At 43.0% G+C, this 21,826-nt stretch overlaps 1 protein-coding gene across 3 annotated transcripts in view; it reads right to left on the reverse strand.

The window, feature by feature from the left end:
• The window catches only part of drd3 (dopamine receptor D3), a 58,269-nt gene extending 39,171 nt beyond the window's left edge, over window positions 1-19,098 (reverse strand). The window contains exons 1-3 of one of the 3 annotated variants that reach the window (XM_055644442.1): window positions 18,810-19,098; window positions 17,111-17,296; window positions 6,712-6,833 (exon numbers count right to left, since the gene is read on the reverse strand). The gene's annotated coding sequence lies outside the window, so the exon portion shown is untranslated. The remainder of the gene's footprint in view (window positions 1-6,711; window positions 6,834-17,110; window positions 17,297-18,809) is intronic. The other 2 variants (XM_055644443.1, XM_055644444.1) reach the window with 2 other exon arrangements.
• Between the last annotated feature and the right edge of the window lie 2,728 nt (window positions 19,099-21,826).

Here is a 21,826-nt window from a genome sequence, read left to right on the forward strand (position 1 = left end):
AAAAACAGAAAGATCATAATTTGGTTTCAACATATCCTTTGAATTGCACTTTGAGGAATTCATTATACTTCAATGACTAATTCCGGAAATGTCTTTGTTTGCGTTTGCCATGGTTACATTGCTGGGATTTGTGCTTGCTTTTCCCCAAGAGTGATCGGATCAGATACCTACCTGTGAAATTTCAAATACTTCACAGAGCGAATGTCTAATGAATACTGAAAGGGAATTGGACTCTATGGCAATGACAGAAGGTTACAAAGAGAAGGACTATGCCATATTTTGCTGAATTTATATAAAGGGATTCAGACATTAAAAATGGCTCCATTCATAGTGTTAACTTCAAGTGGTTGGAAGTAGTAAGGTGAGAAATTTCAAATAATCAGGCCAAATGACTGAAATCCCACAATTGTTTCCTAAAAGAGGAAAAAATGTATAGCAAGTCTAAGCTGGTCAGTTTCTTGTGGTGGTGAGGACTCTTAGAGAAACAACTCTGGAGAAAATGAATCGTTATTTGGAGAAGTATGGACTAATGATGCATGACCAGCAAGGAGTTGATGAGCACAACTCACATCCTACTATTCAATAAATAGTGCATTGAATAAAAATATTGAGTTTGTAGCTATAACATGAAAAGATCATTCACAATGTTAATGCCCAATGGATTAAAAGGGTGGCAGCAACATATATGCACACCTGGCTGGTGATGGTAGGGAGACAATAAAGGAGAAATATGTTGTTGAGATTGTAGGTAGGTAACCCGTGGTGTATTTAGGGTCCAGTTGAAAGACTTTGTGTTTAAGAAGGAACTGCAGATGTTGGAAAATCGAAGGTACACAAAAAGGTCTGAAGAAGGGTTTCGGTCTGAAACGTTGCCTATTTCCTTCGCTCCATACATGCTGCTGCACCCGCTGAGTTTCTCCAGCTTTTGTGTGTACCTTCCAGTTGAAAGACCACTGGTGATTGTGATTTATGTTAGTGACTTGGACTCGGGATGTAAGTTACAGATGATATCAAACTGGGGAAAGATAAGAAATGGAGATTAAGATCATAGCAAACATCTAAAAGGCACCCATTGTTAGTGAGATGCCAGGCACACTTCAGTACTAAGTGTTATAATTTAAAAAGGGTGAAAGAAGGGAGCCCTGAGGTAATTTATGCAAAACTCTTTTAAGATTTAGGATGGGTTATAAGTGAGCAGTTAAAAAAGCATTTGGAATTCTTTTTTTTTAATATTTTATTTTATTAGAAGTAAGTACAGTCATATGGCACCAAAGTGCCTAATATATATTTTCATAATACATTTTATGTACAACTTCTTTTTTTTTTTTTTTTTACATTGAAAAGCATTTGGAATTCAAGGCTCTATAAGCAAAAACAATGTGAAAGGTTAGAAGTCATAAAAAGCATTAATTTAGCTCAGCTAGAGTATTTTGTATAAATAATGGACATTGCACTTTGGGAACTCATCAACGTAAAAATATACAGAGGTTTCAGCCTCAAAGCAACATCTGACGATGAGGCTATGAGATCGTGAGGAATCTGAAACAGTGTAAATGATGGTAAACCTTTAAACTGAACAGCCTCCATTGTTTGATCTTGCATACTATTAGAAATGTGATGTGTTATTTAATACACAAACATTTCCACAGATCTTTTCTCACTTTGGTGATCATATAAATGAAGTGTAAAATCATTTGTATATTTTTGGTTAAAAGCAAATCAGATCTCATGTAATTGAGTGAATTTGATCCCGGTACATTTGAGGAGCACAATCTAAGCAATGGAGCTCCAGCTCAATGTAGTCTATGCTGGGAAATGACCCTCGTGCAGTGGCCAGACAAAGGAAGCAAGTTCTTTAGTGGTGGTAAGTGGAGAATCCATTGTTTGTTGAAGGACACTAAGGAAGACAAGATGCATTAATTCAACTATTTTTCACTACACATCTGATCACATTAAATGTGTTTGTGAGGGTTAATTGAATACTTTGAGCTTCAAATGGTGCCCAGTTAATTGTTGGAGATTATGTTTCCTATTGAATATTGAATCACAAAGTAATCTTAAATGGTGTCATGCAGTCATAAATTATTGAATAAATTGGGCAATATGCATAAATAGTACAAATACGTATATCATTTACATTTGTTTAAATGATCTATAATTGATTAATTAATCTGTAATAAGAATTTTAATGTGTTTACATATGATTCTGTATATGACCCCAATAAAGTTTATTTACCCCCACTTAAGATAGTAAGAAGATGCCAATTATAGTAGGGATTGTAATATCAAGTCCTATAAGATCAACTGTTCTCTGACAAAGCCTTTGTTGGTAAAGCCTGCCATTTTGCCTTCTCTTGATCTTGCAATATATCATCATTCAGATTTAGAGAGATTCAGCATGGAAACAGGCCCTTCGGTCCACTGAGTCTACGCCAACAATCAATCACACATTCACAATAGTTCTATCTTATCTTATTTTCTCATCCCCTCCCTGCAATTTACAGAGGCCAATTAACTTACAAACTGGCACCGTCTTTGGGATGTGGGAGTAAAATGGAGGAAACCCACAGGGAGGACGTGTGAATTCCAAACTGACAGCTCCCGGGGTTAGGATCGAACCTGGATGTCTGCCAATGAGAGTTGTGAATTTATGGAATTCCCTGCCACAGAGGGCAGTGGAGGCCAAGTCACTGGATGGATTTAAGAGAGAGTTAGATAGAGCTCAAGGGGGCTAGTGCAGTCAAGGGATATGGGGAGAAGGCAGGCATGGGTTATTGATAGGGGACGATCATCCATGATCACAATGAATGGCGGTGCTGGCTTGAAGGGCCGAATGGCCCCCTCCTGCACCTATTTTCTATGTTTCTATGTAATCCAGAATCTGTCAATCTTCTGCCTTAAAATTACCCAATGACTTGACCTCCACAGCCATCTGTGGCAATGAATTCCACAGATTCACCACCATCTGATTAAATAAATTCCTCCTCATCTCCTTTCTAAACGTACATCCTTTTATTCTGAAGCTATGGCCTCTGGTCCTAGACCCACTAGTGGAAACATCTTCTCCACACGCACATCTCACAGGCCTTTCACTATTCAGTAGGTTTCAATTAGGTCACCCTTTATACTTCTAAATTCCAGTAAATACAGGCCCAGTGTCTTCAAATGCTCATCATATGTTAACCCATTCATCCCTGGGATCTTTGTCGTAAACTTCCTCTGGATCCACCCTAACGCCAGCACATCCTTCCTCAGATATGGGGCCCCAAATTGCTCACAATACTATGTGATCTGACCAGTGTCTTATAAACCCTCAGCATTACTTCCCTGTTTTAATACACTAGTCCTCTCGAAATAAATGCCAACATTGCATTTGCCTTCCTTACTACCGATTTAACTTGCAAATCAACTTTTTGGCAATCCTACACCAACACTCCCAAGTCCCTTTGCAACTCCAATTTATGAATCCTCTCCCCATTTAGAAAATAATCTACATCTTTATTCCTGCTACCAAAATGCATGACTGCACACTTTGCTAAGTCACTTCTTAGACCACTCTTCCAATCTGTCTAAGGCCTTGTGCAGTCTTCCTGCTATCTCTACACTACTTGCACCTCCACCTATCTTCGTGTCATCTGCAAATTTGACCACCATGCCTTCAATTTCAATCATTGTCTCATGTGACATTACCATGTGATTACATTACTCATGTGATTCTGACTTACCAGCAGAAATTGGATCAAAAATCAAACCCGTTTTTTGTTTTGAAGATGTTTCTTCATTGTTAAATTAAGTGATCATCCCTGCCATGGATGCCCTCCTCCGAAAACGGTGTCTGAGACGGGCTGGGAAGATCATCAAAGACCCCTCACACCCCAACCATGGACTGTTTGCCCTCCTCCCATCAGGGAGGCGGTACAGGAGCCTCAGGTCACGTACTAGTAGGATGAGGAACAGCTTCTACAACAATACAATTACACTGCTGAACTCGGAGTCCCGCCGATAGATTTCTCTGGTCCCTCCGTCCCCATTGTTTAATTATTCTGTATTTCTTGATTATTCTGTATCTTCTCTCTTTCTATTTTTTTTTTTAATTTCTTTATGTACAACTACTACGGACTGACGCAAAACTGCATTTCGTTGTACTCATACTTGTATTTGTGCGATGACATTAAAGTTGAATTGAATTGAATTGAAAAGGTTTGGACCAATAAAGGGTCCCTGCTGTGACATTGTGTTTACCTGCACTGATTCTTCCATATTGTGTGCTATCTGTTTAATGACAAGCATCACTGGCAAATATCACAGGTTCCCTGCACTAAATCCTACAATTTGTGGCCCCAGGAAATGCAGTGATGGCAGCCTGACCATGGGATCCACACTGTTGGTCCAAAGCATTGGGGAGAGAGTCCATTTCCCAACACTCTGCATTAACTTTACCTCAGCCCAAAGAGAAACTCCCCCCATCCCTCCCCCACCCAAGTTGTACCACTTCAGTCGTCTTGTTTAGTCTCATTGAAAGTACTCGTTCTCACCTAGGCAACAGCAAACAATGGTCTGTTTCCTTTAGCAACGTTACTTTTTTCCATATCTTTCATTCATTTGTTCTACATCACATCACCGTCTGTATCTCTCATTTCCTTTCTCCTAACTCTCAGTCTGAAGAAGGGTCTCGATCCGAAACATCACCTATTCCTTTTCTCCAGAGATGCCGTCGGACCCGCTGAGTTACTCCAGCTTTTTGTGTCTATCTTCGGTTGAAACCAGCATCTGCAGTTCCTTCCCTCACATATTTGAAGCTTGAAACTCACAGAGGGAAGCTCATAGTTTAAATAAGCAAGCTGTACAGCACTAATAAGGAAGGAAACATCGCCGCAAATTGAGAGGAAATCCTTGTGGGAAAAAATGCAGTATTTACTTGTGCTGTAATTGTTATATGGTTGTTATATGGTTATATAGGTGGTTGGACAAAAAAGATGGACTGAGTCATGGAAATTGTGGCTTGAGCAGAGAGACAAAGAGACACTGATGCAATCATAAAGAAAGCACATCACCGCCTCTACTTCCTGAGAAGATTACAGAGAGTCGTTATGTCAAGGAGGACTCTCTCTAACTTCTACAGGTGCACAGTAGAGAGCATGCTGACTGGTTGCATCGTGGCTTGGTTCGGAAACTTGAGCGCCCTGGAGCAGAAAAGACTACAAAAAGTAGTAAACACTGCCCAGTCCATCATCGGCTCTGACCTCCCTTCCATCGAGGGGATCTATCGCAGTCGCTGCCTCAAAAAGGCTGGCAGCATCATCAAGGACCCACACCATCCGGGCCATCTCCCCCCTGCTACCTTCAGGTAGAAGGTACAGGAGCCTGAAGACGGCAACAACCAGGTTCAGGAATAGCTGCTTCCCCACAGCCATCAGGCTATTAAACTCGGCTCGGACAAAACACTGAACATTATTAGCCCATTATCTGTTTATTTGCACTTTATCAGTTTAATTATTAATGTGTGTTTATATTTATGTGATGGTATATGGACACACTGATCTGTTCTGTATTCGTGCCTACTATGTTCTGGTGTGCTAAAGCAAAGCAAGAATTTTATTGTCCTATCAGGGACACATGACAATAAACTCTCTTGAATCTCTTGATCATGAATTGATTTTCATCAGATGAACCAAGGAGCAAGGAAGGAGGTTTTCAATATGTGAGGTATTAAGTTGTGCTTTATTTTCCCATTGATGGCTACTGATGTACAGACAAGAATAATCACTTAAACTGTAACCCTTGCAGACTGAACTTCAATGCGGTAATACTATTGTTAAATTGCAATTCACACTTTCCCTGTATTGTTACCCATTGACTTAATTCACTAACTGTACATTCCAATATTTGCTGCACACTCTAATGTTATTCGCTGTATAACTTCCATTTCCCTCACCTCTCATCCTCCATTCACAATCTAAATTCACTTCCATGACATAATTGCACGAATCCCTGGTATCTGCACTAACAGTCTCGGATAAATGATCGTTCAAGGGACCTTGGAAAGTGGGGAGAGTAAATAAAATGAGATTAGTGTAAAATCTGCATAAATAGTTATTTGATGGTGAATGCAAACTGGATGGGTGAAACAGCCAGTCACTCTATGACATGGGCCTGGAATCTAGAGGGATTTCAAGTGCCCTTTTAACCTCATCCACAAGGCAGGAACCCTGCTGGATCTGATAACATGATGATATTCTCCACTGATTCAAGGCCCGGCTGCCAGTGACAGCAATGTTATTCCAAGCCCATTAATTTCCTGATTAATCTAAAAATATTCCTTACCTGTACACTATGATTCCTAAGACAATGACTGAACAGAGACAGAATGATGAATTTGTGCTTTCTTCTAGATCTTTCTGTGCTCTGTGCTGACATTGATGGGTTGCGAATGTCTTGGTGCTTTATATTTAACAACAGTACAAAGACATTTATGAGCAATTGGATCCGATGTTTAAATTGATGTCTGGTAATGATACATCTAATGTGGTTGGAAGTAGATTTGTAATTCTGATGTAGAGTGACACCACTGAAAAAAATAATATGCATTTAAAGTTTCCCACAGTTGCCCTAAAGACAGTAATCATTGACATAATTGTTCTGAATCGAGCAACTATTAAATTGGTTATTGCGGACATTTTAGAGACATGGAATAATAGTATTATAACTCACCACAATTCTGGTTGTTTCCTAGAACAATGAACACCAATGATGAAAAAGTGATTTGGAATTTTCTGATGCAAAATATGCAGGACATTAGATCAGTGACTTTTGAGTGTTTGATCTGCCTTGACCTGTAAATAGTAAACCGTGAAGAGAATTTTATGATTAAAATATCTTAAAAACTACCCACATACTAGTGGGACAGTGACCGTTACTAGAATTGTTGCCCCCACAGCTCTAGGGTTTGATTCTGACCTTAGATGCTGTCTATGTGAAAACTTGCATGTTTTCCCTGTAACTGTGTGTGTTTCCTCTGGGGGGCCAGTTTCTTCCCATCTCCCAAAGATGTCCAGGTTGGCAGGTTAATTGGTCCCTGTAAATTGCCCCTTGCGCGGGGTTGTGGGTAGATTCCGGGGAAGTTGAGGAAAATGTAGGTAGGATAAAACGTACAGTAGTTGACTTGTGCAAACAGCACTTGATGGTCACTCATTTAAGCCCCTGTCCCACTTACGTGTCCTTGGCACGCAAATTACGCGACCTCGTGGTCGCGACGGCGACGGTCCCGCAAAGGTCGCTCGCGATTTCATGTGCCCGCACAGCCATCTGGAGCGCGTGACGTCATCTGAAGATGGACGCAAAATGCTATAGTAACTGTAGAGAAGGAATGGGTGATGTTTTGGGTCAAGACTCTTCTTCAGTCTGAAAGAAGGATCTTAACCTGAAACATCACCCATTGCTTTTCTCCAGAGGTGCTGCTGGTCCCGCTGAGTTATTCCTGCATTTTGTGTCTATCTTCAATTTTCTTGGCCCCGCTCTGGGAGTAGAAGTGCGGGCGGATCCGGACCGCTACGGCTGTCAGTTACGCGACAGGCCATTGGCGCACAAAGATTTTGTTCGCTACAAAAATTTTGGAGCCCCGCGCGATGTTGCGCACAACTACATACCCCTCCGCGCTTCTCAGTGGGACCAGCTCCACACGGCCATACGATGCACGTGCGCCTCAACGCGACCATGAGGTCGCGTAATTTGCGTGCCAAGGACACGTAAGTGGGACAGGCCCTTTAGTCTATTTCATGCAAAATAGCTCTGTAACAATGAACTGAAGTCGTAAATGCAATTATAAGGCAAACTGATCCATTATTGATGTACCTTGTATCGTATACAAGAAATTATTTGGAAAATGAAGGACATATGTTTCATTCTGTATCCCATGGGGGAGCTATACCTTTCATGAAGTAAAATAGTGTCTGTAGACTTTGAAATTCCTTCCATATCTGTTTCTGAATTGTGGATGATACTGACTTGTTTGCTTCCCTCTTTTCAGACAGTCAAAGATGAAATAAGTGGGAGGTCTAAACAAGAATATTAGAAATGCACGCAGGGACAGGCCATTCAGCTTTCTTGTCTACTCTTGTATACAATACAATAATGCCTGATCCTTTATCTCTCCAACGTTTCCCTCACTAGCTTCTAACCTGAATTTGCCTAATTAAAAAAAAACCTAACCTTTCTGTCTTGAACATATTCAGTGGCTGAACCTAAACAATGGACCTGGGTGAAGAATTCCAGAGATTCGCCGCCGTCTGGTTAGGAAATATTTTTTCACCCCAGTCCAATCCTTTTTTTTGGGACTGTGAACACAGTTGGGGGAAACATTATCTCTACATCCATGCCAAAGTATGTTTGTATGCAATTAACTCATTCTTCTCTAGTTCCATTCAGTTTAATCACTCAAAGTAAAGGGCCTGTCCCACTTGGACGACCTAATCCGCGAGTTTAGAAGACCCCAGACGAGTTGAAAAAAATGTGAAAGTCGTGTTGACTCGCCAAAGTAAAAGACCTCCAACGACTATATCTACGACCTCCTACGACCCCCCTCGACCTCAGTCTTCCACACCTAAGGCCAACTATGGGTGGAAAATGATCACATGATAAAATGATGTCATGTTTGCATTTTTTCTCGGGTCAGTTACTGACCTACGACTACATACAACTACCATCACGACTATCAATGACTACCATCACGACCTACTACGACCTACCTACGAGTAAAAAGTATCAACTTTTTACATGCCAACCTTTTTTTACTTATGGACATTTTGTATCAGGCTGGAAAAAACACCGCGACCTACTTGAGGCCACCAGTACGCGGAGACCACTCACGAGCATGAGGAAGAGTTACGAAGACCTCCTATGACCTCGTGGCGACCATGCTGTGAGTATATCAAGCGCAAACTCGGCAGAGGTCGCCAATTAGGTCGTGAAAGTGGGACTGGGGCTTTACGTAACAACACTCCTACTCATCCACCCAGATTCCATAAATCACTGAGGTAAATTTTTTTTTCACCTCCTCTATAGAAAATATTTTGTTCCTTAGTTGGTGGAACCAAAATGTTCGCTACATTCTTGATAGGGTCCTATATAAATGTGCTAACATGTGTTTTTAATCTTACACTCAATTCCTTTTCCAATAAAAGCCATCATGCCACTAGCCTTAGAAATTGACTGAGGTACCTGAACATTAGTTCTAAATGATTCAAAGAATATTCAGATCCCTCTGAACACACTTTTAAATATTTGAACATTTAAAACAAAATCTGTGTCTCTTGGGCATTAAGTTAGACTATCTAAATTGCCTGTGAAACCTCTGTGTCACTCTCACAACCCACATCACCACTCAGCTGGGTATTATCAGCAAGCTTGCATATATTACACATGACCCATCATCTGCATCATTAAAGGTAGACAAAAATGATGGAGAAACTCAGCGGGTGAGGCAGCACCTGCTGAGTTTCTCCAGCATTTTTGGCCACGTTCAATTTTTCCAGCATTTTTGTCCACGTTCGATTTTTCCAGCATTTTTGTCCACGTTCGATTTTTCCAGCATCTGCAGTTTTTTCTTAAACATCTGCATCATTAATATAACTTGTGAACAGCTGAAGTCCCAGCAGTGATTCTTTGGGGCATCACACTTTGTGATAAGTCTACTAAATTGATTATGACCCAAAATGTCCTACTCTCTAGTCTGTCGATTTACTAAATTCCAGTCCCCCTTTACAAATGATGTACCCGTCCATATGCTTTTTATATATTACTAGTCTAAGTGGGACCCGTTGGGTCCCTGTCACACCGGAGGCTTGGACTCCAACGCGATATTCCACCGCTCACCTATAGCCCCCAACTGCACATGTGCAGCTCATTTCCCATCATCCCCAGCACTCTCTCCCTGCCTCTTCACCCTCCCTCTTCTCCTCCCCTCCCCAATCCCTCCCACACCTCTTTCTCCCTCTCCTTTCTCCTACCCTCAGTCACTCCCTTCATCACTCCATAATTCCTCTCCCCTCCCTCCCCCCCTATCCCCTCTCTTCCCCCACTCTCCTTCCCCATAATCTCTCGGTTGCCGCTCCTCTCCCTTCTTGTGTGCCCCGGAGGAGCATCAGCCGTCGGCGCCGATCCTTGGCTCGGCCCAGAAGCACCAGCAGCTACGGCTGCGCTGGCGTGTGGGCGGGGAGGGGGGGAGGGGAAGAGCTTGGAGAAGAGACGGGGAAGAGCCACGGGGAAGAGGAGGATATCACGGGAGAAGGTGGCAGGAGCCAGCGAAGGGGCCAGAGGTGAAGGGGCTGGAACTGCGGGGTGTAGTGATGATGGTGAGTTTGGGAAACACAGCGGTCACTGGACGCTCTCCTCCGCCGGGATCAGATTCTCCGTTTTCCATTTCAAGACATCTCCGCGCTGCTTCCGGTCCCTCCAAAAATTGTGTCCGGATGGAGACTTCCACCGACCACCCACAGCGTCCCTCAGCTCCAGTAAAGATGCAATGGCGCAGGAAGGGGCAGACCGTCCTCCAGAGTGACAGGAGAAAAGACCAATCCGTGCAGCGCTTACTGGCAGGAAAGGAGATCGATCTGCGCATGCGCAGTTTTTAAGATTTTTAAACCTCACTAACTTTTACAATATACCACCAATCGGAACAAAATGTTGCACTCGCAGCACAGGAGAATGGTGAGTAAGCTGGCGAAAGATAACGCTATCGCATACCGTTTTTGCGCAAATCGATAAACCGCGCAAACTGGAAGAGTACAAGGTCGAGTTATAGTTATGTATAGATTATTGTATCTGCTGAACTGCTTTCTTTGTCAGTTCATTCTATATACTGAACATCATTTGTGTGAAAACGTTACCCCTCAGGTTCCTATTAAATATTTCCCCTCTCATGTAAAATATATGCCCTTAGACTGTGCATTCATCCTGTCTTTTCCCCTCATGATTTTATACACCACCAAAAGAGCACCTCAAAGCCTCCTGCACTCTAAGGAATAAAGTCCTAGCCTGCCCAACTTCTCCCTATGCATTTTTCCTATGGCAGGGAGATCAAAACTGAACGATACTCCAAGTACACCTCACCAACATCTTGTACAACTGTAACATAACGTCCCAACTTCTAGAGACATAAGGAATGCCGGTGCTGTGTTACAAAAAAAGACACAAAAATGCTGGAGTAACAGGGGGTCATGTATCAACTATAGAGAACATCATTAGAAGATATTCCAGGTTGGGACCAATCCCGACCGGAAAGTACTGAGGGAGGAGGGGTGGTGTGGTTTGGGTGGGAAGAGATTAGGGAACAAAGGAGTTGCAGAGCGAACTACAAAAGGCAGAAAGGGGTGGAGATAGGAACATGGGAGTGAGAGCAATACTGTGGGATACTGAGTTTAGGGATCCATCTATGACAGCAGGGGGGAAACCACATTTACTAAAGAAAGAGGACATTTTGGATGTCCTATAATGGAAAGTCTCATCTTGGGAGCAAATGCAGCAGAGATCGAGGAGTTGAGAGTAGGGGATGATGTCTTTGCAAGAAGCAGGGTGGGAGAAAGTGGAGTCCAGACAACTGGGAATCAACAGATTTGTAGTAAATGTTAGTCAATAGTCTTTCCCTGTGATGGAAACAGGGAGATCTAGAAAGGGGAGAGCGGTGTCCTAGATAGTTGCGGTGAATTTGAGGGCAGGATGGAAATTGGTGGTGAGGTTAATGAAATCCACGAGGTCTGCAGGTACAGTCGGCAACTCTGATGCAGTCGTTGATGTAGTGGAGAAAGAGTTAGGGGATGGTACTAGGGTACTCCTGAAATAGACTGTTCGGTGTAACCTACAAAATAGCAGGCATAGCTGGGGCCCATGCGAGCGCCCATGCTATATCTTTACCTTGGAGAAAGTGAGAAGATTCATAATTGAGGTTGTTGTGGGTGAGGACAGGTTCTGCCAGGCCGAGAGGAGTGAAATTAATTGGCTCTCTGTTTGCGGAAGAACTGGAAATCCTTTCTGGTGGTGGTTGGAGATGCAAAGGGACTGGACAACCATGGTAAAGATGAAGCAATGGGGGGCTAGACATTAAAAGCTATGCAAGAGTTGAATGGCATGTGGTGTCTTGAATGTAGGTGGGAAGGGATTGGACAAAGGGGGGGGAGGGGGGTTAGGATGGGATCAAGGTATGTGGAGATGAGCTCAATGGGGCAGGAGCAGGCAGAAACAATGGGTCTGACAGGGCAGTCCTGTTTGTGGATTTTGGGGATAAGATAGAAGCGGGCAGTGCGGGTCTAGGGAACGATGAGGTTGGAGACTGTGGAGCGGAGATTGCCAGAGGAGATGAGATCAGAAATATTTAGAGAGATAATGGCCTGGTGTTCGTCTGTGACATCATGGTCAATAGGTAGGGATGAGGAAGTGTCTGAGAGCTGGTGCCTGGCCTCAGCACAAGACTACATGGATGTGGGGCATTATTTTTAAGAGCAGAAAATAAGCAGTGATCCACTCTCTTCCATTCCTGTTCATTACATAGTAAAAGTAAGAATACATAGATAAGCATATTTCTGAAAAAGCCATGGCCATTATTGCTTCAAAATCCTACATTTCATAACTTTTGTCCTAATCGTACATTAACTTTAGTGTACACATGATTCTGAATCTTGCTTTATTACCATGATAAGTGCTTTGTCACCTATTTGTCAAAATGCATATCAGTGATGTGCAAATGCTTTGAAGGTTATTTAAGAACTGTGGCAATATTGATCTGGCACATGCAAACATATAACAAACCAGGAAATTCCAACTGTTTACAACGTATATATACTTTCAATTTTAATATTTTTAACTATATATTTCTTGCAGACTTGATAACCTTCTTGATAATCTTCTTGAATTTTGTAGGATTCAGAGATTCAGATATGTATATTTTGGTATTCTCTTTAAAATGCCTTGCAGCAAAGTTTATACCTTTGATGAAATTGGTAATCTAAACAGAGGTCGGACACGATCAGTCTGACCTGCACAGGTTTCCATATTTGATACTGTTCCTGCTCTCTGCTTATGCTGATTTATATTGTCACGAATGCATGGCCTTTATGAAGCAGACCTTTACCTAAAAATATATTTATGAATGTGATGCAATTTAACTAATCTACCTGAAAACTGATTTGCTGCAAACAACAAAGCATGTTTTATATGGGAGTGTGGATCACAAGTGCTGAAAGACCTGATTTTAACTGAAAATAAACTAATGCTAATCTTAACGGAGAATAAATGACAAAATTATATAATGCAATATGTTAAATAATTGCTGAAGACCAATCTTTTTAATCAAATATGAAATATTTTAAATATTTAACCTTGCACCTGTGAAAAACAACTGTCTCTGCAAAATAAAAAATTAAAAATATGCTCAAAAAGCATAGATGCTGCCATCTATGATCTTGAAGAGCTGTGGTCAAATTGGTGCACAAGGTTGGTTTCCAATGAAATAAATTGGAAAAGATTGCAATGTATGATTAATTTTAAATTGAATTATTAAGATATTTGTCATATTAGTAAAGCAAGCGTTGTAATGTATTATTTTCAAAGAGAATCAGACAAAGACACAGATGGCTGGAGAACGTGGACAGGCTGACATTTCGGGTCGAGACCCTTCTTCAGACTGAGTCTCACTTAATAAACCAGGTGACTTGACAAAGCTACAACTGTCAACAAGTTCTAACAGAGCTGGGAAATCCATTTTTCACCCAAGGAGAAACTATTTCATTCAGAGTCAGCATTTTATTTAATATTCTGTGTTAAACCTGTTTCTCACCAACTAGGAATATTCAGACTTAAATGTTTCCATAACTTAATTCTGTTAAATCTTGCACAATTCCTTGATGAAATGACTCACTTTCAATATTGTAGGCTGCTTTATGCTTGGACTTGATGTTTTAGTAAAGTGCAGAGAACAACTTGGACGATTCCAAGACTGGCATCTCATTTATAACTAATTATCAAATTCGAATGAATCCATATATCTGGTTATAAAACTGGTGCTGTGGTTCGTTTTTTTTTTCACAGGAGTGGTTTATTTCCGTAACAATTGCAGGTTTGTATAATTTAAAAGATTAAAGTTAGGATTATATAAAAAATGTTGTGTTGTGTGATTAGTTTTTCCAGCATTTAAGTTCTACTTGGCTTCTGTACTGAATCACATTAAAAGTAGCGGCCAAGCTTTTTTATTGGCAACAAGAGAAAGGACAACAGAAATAATCTGCTAGCTGAGACATCAGCATTCATCCTATAGTATTTTCCCTCGGGACACATATATATATATATGTGTGGAAACCCCAGGAATCAGACAGTAATGGCACTGAAAGCAGCTACCTGTGCTCCCCATCCGGGTTGAGAAATACCTATTTAATCTTCCAGTTATTGGTCTGCTGCCCTATAGCTTATAGTCCATCTAGCGTTTCTGCAGGTGTTTTTTTTTTTAATGCGAGATGGATTTCTGCCCCCACCATCCTTTCAGGCAGGATTGATTCAGACTCTATCATTCCTTGGCTAAGAGGAATCCTTTCAATTCTTCTCAGTCACTTCAATGCACCATTGACTGTACCAATCTAACAATGTACTAATGTAATCAACCCTTGCATCTCCCTCTCTCCCTCTCTCCATCCCTCCCCCACCAAAGTTGTACCAGCTTCATAGTCAGCTTGTTGAGTCTCATTGTCTATACAATGGCCTATTTCCTTTATCATCATTACTTTTTTGCATATCTTTCATTCATTTGTTTTATATTTCTCTGCATCACCTGACTCTCAGTCTGAAGAAGGGTCTCAACCCGAAATGTCACCTATTCCTTTTCTCCAGAGATGCTGTCTGACATGCTGAGTCACTCCAGCTTTTTGTGTCTATCTTCGGTTTAAACCAGCATCTAGTTCCTTCCTACCAATCTATATCTCCTAGTTACCAGCCTCTCTGTTAGAGGATACATCTCCTTTTTTCACCCTTGATAATTTTATGCACTTCATTTCAGTCTCCCATATTTCTTCCTATGTTCCAGCCTAAACAATCTTACCACATAACTGAACATGCCCAATCCATAGCATGATTCCTGTAAAATGCTTCTGTACCTTCTCTACCATTGCAACAACCTTTCCATTGTATGGTGGCCTGAACAGAATGCAGTGTTCAGACTGTGGCCTGAGTAATGTTTTATACAATTCCATTGTGATCAACGTCACCTCCTGGTCAGTATCTTTGTGAACACAAAAGAGGCTTTTTATGCTGGAATCTCGAACACAAACAAAACGTTGGAAGAACTCAGTGGGTCAAGCAAAGTCTGTGAAGGCAAAAGGTGTAAATAGGTGCATCAAGTTGAGTCCCTGCATCAGGACTATGTCAGGGCTTGACACAAAATGTCAACTGACACCTTCTGGCTCTACAAATTAGTTGGGTGCTTTTTAACTGCCTTATCCACCAATTCCCGATGTTGGGGAAGTCCAGAACCAGGGGTCACGGTTTAAGAATAAGGGGTAAGCCTTAGAACGGAGATGAGGAAAAACTTTTTCACCCTCTGTTGTGAATCTGTGGAATTCTCTGCCTCAGAAGGCAGTGGAGGCCAATTCTCTGGATGCTTTCGAGAGAGAGTAAGATAGAGCTCTTAAAGATAGCGGAGTCAGGGGATATGGGGAGAAGGCTGGAGCAGGATACTGATTGTGGATGATCAGCCATGATCATATTGAATGACGGTGCTGGCTCAAAGGGCTGAAAGACCTACTCCTGCACCTATTGTCTATTGTCTAAGATTGTTAAATATTTTCTCAAAGGCATCTTTGCTCCTGTAAACTTTTAAGTATGTTGCCATTTATTGTATGGGCCAATGCCTTAATTTTCCAAACACAATCATTCATAGCGACACAAGGAACTGCAGATGCTAGTTTACAGAAAAAGAACAAAGTGCTGAAGTAACTCACAGGGTCAGGTCACATCTCTGAAGGTCTGAAGAAGGGTCCTGACCCAACATGTCACCTATCAATGTCCTCCATCCTCCACTGATGCTGCCTCACCCATTGAATTGCTCAAACACTTATTTTTCTTGCATTAACAGACGGGTCAGTAACTAAGAGACTTCAAGGGGCATCCCAGTCTGAGCAGGTCCAGTCTGGTGCTGGGAGTTGAGTCACGTTGGGCAACTTTATTTGAGTTGCATGCCTCGTCATCTTGGGCTACCACTCCCAGCAACAGTGGTAGCAACCCTTGATCAGAACTCATAGGCACCCCCACCACCTGCTATGTCAACCTTCATCTCTTTCCATCTCCAATCCTTCACCCTCTTCCTTTTCTCCTGGCCTCTTGCCACCATGGTCTTCTGGACCCAGTCCCAGCCCTGGAAACCCCTTTGCACACACCTTGAGCCCACACCTGAATTATTGTGTGGAGTTTGGAGTTTAGGTCTCCAAATTTTGAGGAAGGACATTCTTGCTATTGAGGGAGTGCAGTGTAGGTTCACGAGGTTAATTCCCGGGATGGCGGGACTGTCATATGTTGATAGAATGGAGCGGCTTGTATACTCTGCAATTTAGAAGGGTGAGAGGGGATCTTATTGAAACATACAAGATTATTAAGGGATTGGACACGCTAGGGGCAGGAAGCATGTTCCTGATGTTGGGGGAGTCCAGAACCATGGGCTTCAGTTTAAGAATAAGGGGTAGGCCATTTAGAACAGAGATGAGGAAAAACGTTTTCACCCAGAGAGTTGTGAATCTGTGGAATTCTCTACCTCAGAAGGCAGTGGAGGCCAATTCTCTGGATGCTGTCAAGAGAGAGTTAGATAGAGCTCTTAAAGATAGCAGAGTCAGGGGATATGGTGAGAAGGCAAGAACAGGGTACTGAATGTGGATGATCAGCCATGATCACAGTGAATGGCTTGAAGGGCCGAATGGCGTACTCCTGCACCTATTGTCTATTGCACCTCACCATTGCAGCAGGTCAACCCTGTGCACCCCCGAAAACACTTATTGGTCTGCTATGTCCACAATGCCAGTTATGAATATTTTTTGTTCGTTTAGCAAAACTCAACTGTTTAGAATTAGATGAATGAAAACTGTACCTTGCAGTTGCTCTCTCTGTTATTTTCTGGAAGTAGTTGCCCACGATTATCAGATGTGGCTATTGTTTCAACAATGTGACTGCTGGTTCACGATTGCCAATCAACCTCACTGCACCAGAAAATAACTCACTGCATGTGTAAGATAACCCAGGAAATGCTGGATGCATTCAGCAAGGCAGGCTGCATCTGTGGAAAGAGAAACATATTTCACTTTCGTGATCCCTCATCGGGTGGAAGTCAGAGACTTTCTTTCTCAGTTCCGATGAAGGGTTTTCGACCTAATGTGTTGACAATTTATCTTTCCACGGATGCTGCAGAGTTTTGTTTCCCAGCATTTTCTGTTTTATTTAATGTTACATTTCTAGAGTGTACACCCACCCCCTCACCACTCGTTTTCTATTAGAAGGGTTATTTCTTCAGCTGTGGTAGTTCTAGATCTTTAACAATGTCATCTACTTTTTTTTTCATTTTAATTATATTTCCAAATCCTTTCCATAATCTAATTTCTCAACCCCTCGTTTTATTTCTCTGACGCTACATGCACGCATTGCACCTCCTTTTCTCTTTATTTTCTTCAGTTAATGGGACATTGGTGGCATCGATGATCTTGTTTTCTTTGCCAAGCTGTTATAGGTTTGCACTTTTAACAACTGTGGCAACAACGGTTTTCAAAAAGCCGTCTAATTTGAGCTGCCGGACTGTATAAGACCATTCGGAACCGTCTTCTCAGATTTAAAGAATGAATCAAGTTTCACAGAATATTGCAGAACAATTCCTCGTTTCCGCGCCGACACTAATTGTATTTTAAAAAGAAATTCCTTACATTCCCACCAACCCCTCAGATTTTACCCCTTGTTGGGGGCAATTTACAAAGGCCAATTAACTTACAAACATTGCACGTCTTTGCAACAGCATCCGAAACCGGGATTGAACCTGGGTCCCTGGCGCTGCGAGGCAGCGGCTTTTGTCTCTGTGCCGCTCAAGTGGCTTCCACGGGCTAACACATGGCTCAACACGGGTTAATCTACGACTATTGATAGACTTCCCTTTAAAACGATCAACGAATAGGCTATCAATGTATTAGTAAAGTCCTGACCGGAGACTCGTCTTTCCATTCTCTCCCCAGATTGACATACAAAGCTGGAGTAAGTCAACGGGTCAGACTCAGACAGCATCTCCGGAGAAAAGGAACAGGGGAACTGAAGAAGGGTAACCCGCTGAGTTACTCCAGCTTTCCGTGTTTATCTTCGGTTTCAACCATTATCCGCAGTTCCTTCCTACACATTCTCCACCCCATATGTTGCCTGACCTCCTGAAGTCCTCTCTAGCACTTTGTGTTTTGTTCATTGTATAGGCTAAGGGGTGCATTAGTATAGTCGGGTGCCTATGAAAAGTCATCTATTTGCTTCTTCATTTGGTCGACCTGACCTTGTTGGACGTTGAGTTTGCCACTGATGATAGAAAACACACGATCACTTTCCGAGTTACAATAAAATATTAAAATCCTGTAAACTTGATCGTTCTTGCTTGTACAAAGCCGCGTACAAGGGCAAACGTATCATTTCTAAAGTGAAGAAGACAATATAAGGCGCGATTAACAGTGGTTTTCGAAACCAATGAGAATAATAATTGGGAACGGGTTCTCTCACATTTATCTGGCGATAAAATATTAAAATACTTTAAGATTCTGAGTCCTTACCATGTAAAAAACGAGCGGCAAGTCCCCAGGGCTGTCAGCACCGTTAGCGCCGCTCTTCAGCGCAATAATAAATCCCGAAGCACCCACGGTTCTTTCACTTCAGCACCTAGTTCGCCAGCTATGCCCCGGGAGCATGAGGTCTAACCCGTGGTAATAGCCGGAGTCGTGTCGCTCATCGTGGCTCAGACCTGACTGGACGCCTGGCCAGCCGTCTCTCTGGAGAGGGTGAAGCTTGAAGGAGCCAACTGTTAGCTGGCTGTGAATGAGAGCAGCGGATGCAACGATGAAGAGAGGGGGAGAGAGAAAGGAAGGGGAGGGTGTGTGTGTGTGTGAATCAAGGGGGGGGAGGGGAGGAGAAAGGGAAATGATACACCTGATCGAAAGGATAAAAAAGCACATTCAATGGGAACTGCCAAAAGAAAATTGCAACGCAGTCAGGAAAAAAATAGAGAAATCAGGACCAGACTCGATGGACCCAATCAATGGTCTTTCCATGCTGCTAGTTTCAACGATTGTCGCAAAGAAACAGATCCTAACATTGAAACTTTGAAATTCGTGACATTTTTTTCTCAAAAATGTGTCACGAAAAAAGTGTACCTCTATCCACCTATCATCACAGAAAAGTCCGGAATTAGTGACATTTTTGCCCAACAGTGTTGAAATTCCTTTTAGCCAGTTCTAATGAAGGTGCAGACAAAAGGAATAGCAGATGTTGTTTTACAAAAAGAGTCACAAAGTGCTGGAGTGTGCAGTGGATCAGGCAGCATCTCTGGAGAACATGGATAGGTGATGATGTTTCAAGATCAAGTACCCTTCTTCAGACTGATTGTAATGGGGTGGGGTGAAGAAAAGTAGAAGATGGATAGGGTAGGACAAGTAAGTGGTAGGTGGATACAGGTAGAGTGGTGTGATCAAAAAACATCCTTAATGGGCTGTCCCACTGCGGCAACCTAATCTGTGAGTTTAGAAGAGTTTTCCCTCGACTCAAACTCGCAGCATGGTTTACACATGGTCCTAGTAGGTCCTATGAAGTCACTGGAACTCTCCTTCATGCTCGAGGGAAGTTCCCGCATCCTCGCGGCCTCAGATAGGTCACGGAAAATTTCTCAGCATGTTGAAAAATTTTCCGTGATTAAAAATTGGTCGGCATGGTTCTTTTTCACTCGTAGTGCAGTGGAGTGGGGTCGCTACCTAGTTACAGGCAGTCGAGGGCAGCCGTAGGCAATCTCCTTCACTGACCGGTCACTTTAATTGGCTCATTGGAGTTTTCAGGACCAAGGAAAACTGACTGGTAGGTTAAATGCCAGCTAAACTTTAATAAATGTTGGCTGACTTCTTAAAAGTGTCTCTACCTTCTCTTCTTCTCCCACCCCCCTTCAAGTGTCTCCACTCCTTCTCGTCCCCCCCCCTTCTCTCCCCCCCCCCCACTCTCTTCTCCCCCCCCCTTCTTCCCCCCCCCCCTCTCCCTCTCCTTCTCTCCCCTCCTTCTCTCCCCCTCCTCTTCTCCCCCCCCCCCCTTCTCCCCCCCCCCCCCCTCTCCCCCCCCTTCTCTCTTCCCCCCCCCCCTCTCCCCCCCCTTCTCTCCCCCCCCTCTTCTCCCCCTTCCCCCCCTCTCCCCCCTCCCCCCCCCCCCTTCTCTCCCCCCCCCCCTTCTCTCCCCCCCTTCTCTCCCCCCCCCCTTCTCTCCCCCCCTTCTCTCTCTCCCCCCTATCTCTTTCTTCCCCCTCTCTCCCCCCCCCAGCCCCCCCTCGCTAAAGACCCCCCTTACCGTTACTCTGCAGCCCCCCTTCTCTCCCCCCCTTCTCCTTCCTCTTCAGCGGGCGTCGCTAAAGAAAGTACCGTTACTGTGCAGCCGTCTTTTACCTTCCTCTTCATCGCGGGTGTGAATTTCAGACAGCGTTTCCCCGCTTTCCCTGGCCCCCGTCTTTGCGATGCGTTTGTGTGTATGCGGTTGGCCGATCCAGCACGCGGTTTCATCGCTGACGGTTGATCCAGCTCGAGGTTTTCCAGGCGAGTGCCCTCGAGCTTGAAGGTCGAAGATACTCTTCTGAACTCGCGGATTAGGTCGCCGCAGTGGGACAGCCCCTTTACCTCTATCCACCTATCATTTGTCAGGATTTGTCTTGCTCCCACCTCCCTTCCAGCTTCCTCCACCCCTCTCCCCCACCACACCCAGTCTGAAGAAGGATCTTCACCCGGAACATCTCTTATCCATGTTCTCCAGAGATGTTGCTTAACCCGCTGAGTTACTCCAGCACTTTGTGTCTTCTGTTGAACATGCTTCATTGCACCAGGCAATATCCTTCATTCATTTCCTCTCTCTCTCCATTGTGTTGCATCTCATTATTTTACTCTCTGTTCATCCTTTCCTGTCTGTTGCTGTTAGGGAATTAACCCTAGTAGATGTGATTCAATAACATATGATTACATCATCAACATACAATACCAAGCAACACCAGTCTCATTGTATTGTCTCCGGATTAATTATTGTTGCCTTTAAGTATGTTACTGCATTTAATTGTAAAAGGGATTGGGCCCCGAAGAGCAAATGTGAACAGGGAATACTCTCTGGCAATGGTGCAGAACAAGAACTATTGATGCAAAAACAGCTGTAACACTGAGCTCATAAAATAAGCTTCCAACAAGAATTAGCTGCACAATGCTAATATGTGCATGAGTAATAGTCTGTGGCACTGTGCTCAACAGGCCACCTCCTTTACTGGAAGGGCAAAGGAGCACAGAACAGGAACGAACAGCTGCATTTGGGAAGACTTTGACATTCATGGGGCAATGTAGGGAGAGATCGGAGCAGAGCCACGATCATCTTCCTGGCTTTCATTCACCCATTCCTCCACTAACTCAAGCTTGAAGTCAGATACCAAACACAGAATAATGCCAGTATAACATTACTTTGGCTGTATTTTATATAAGCGTTCTAACCTGCCTCTCTTCCAGTCCTAATTACGGCAATAAAGATTGTGGCTAAACTTTCAGTGCCTAAGAAGAAGACTGAACTG

Source organism: Leucoraja erinacea, chromosome 13 (genome assembly GCF_028641065.1).
Source record: "Leucoraja erinacea ecotype New England chromosome 13, Leri_hhj_1, whole genome shotgun sequence".
Lineage (NCBI taxonomy): Eukaryota > Metazoa > Chordata > Chondrichthyes > Rajiformes > Rajidae > Leucoraja > Leucoraja erinaceus.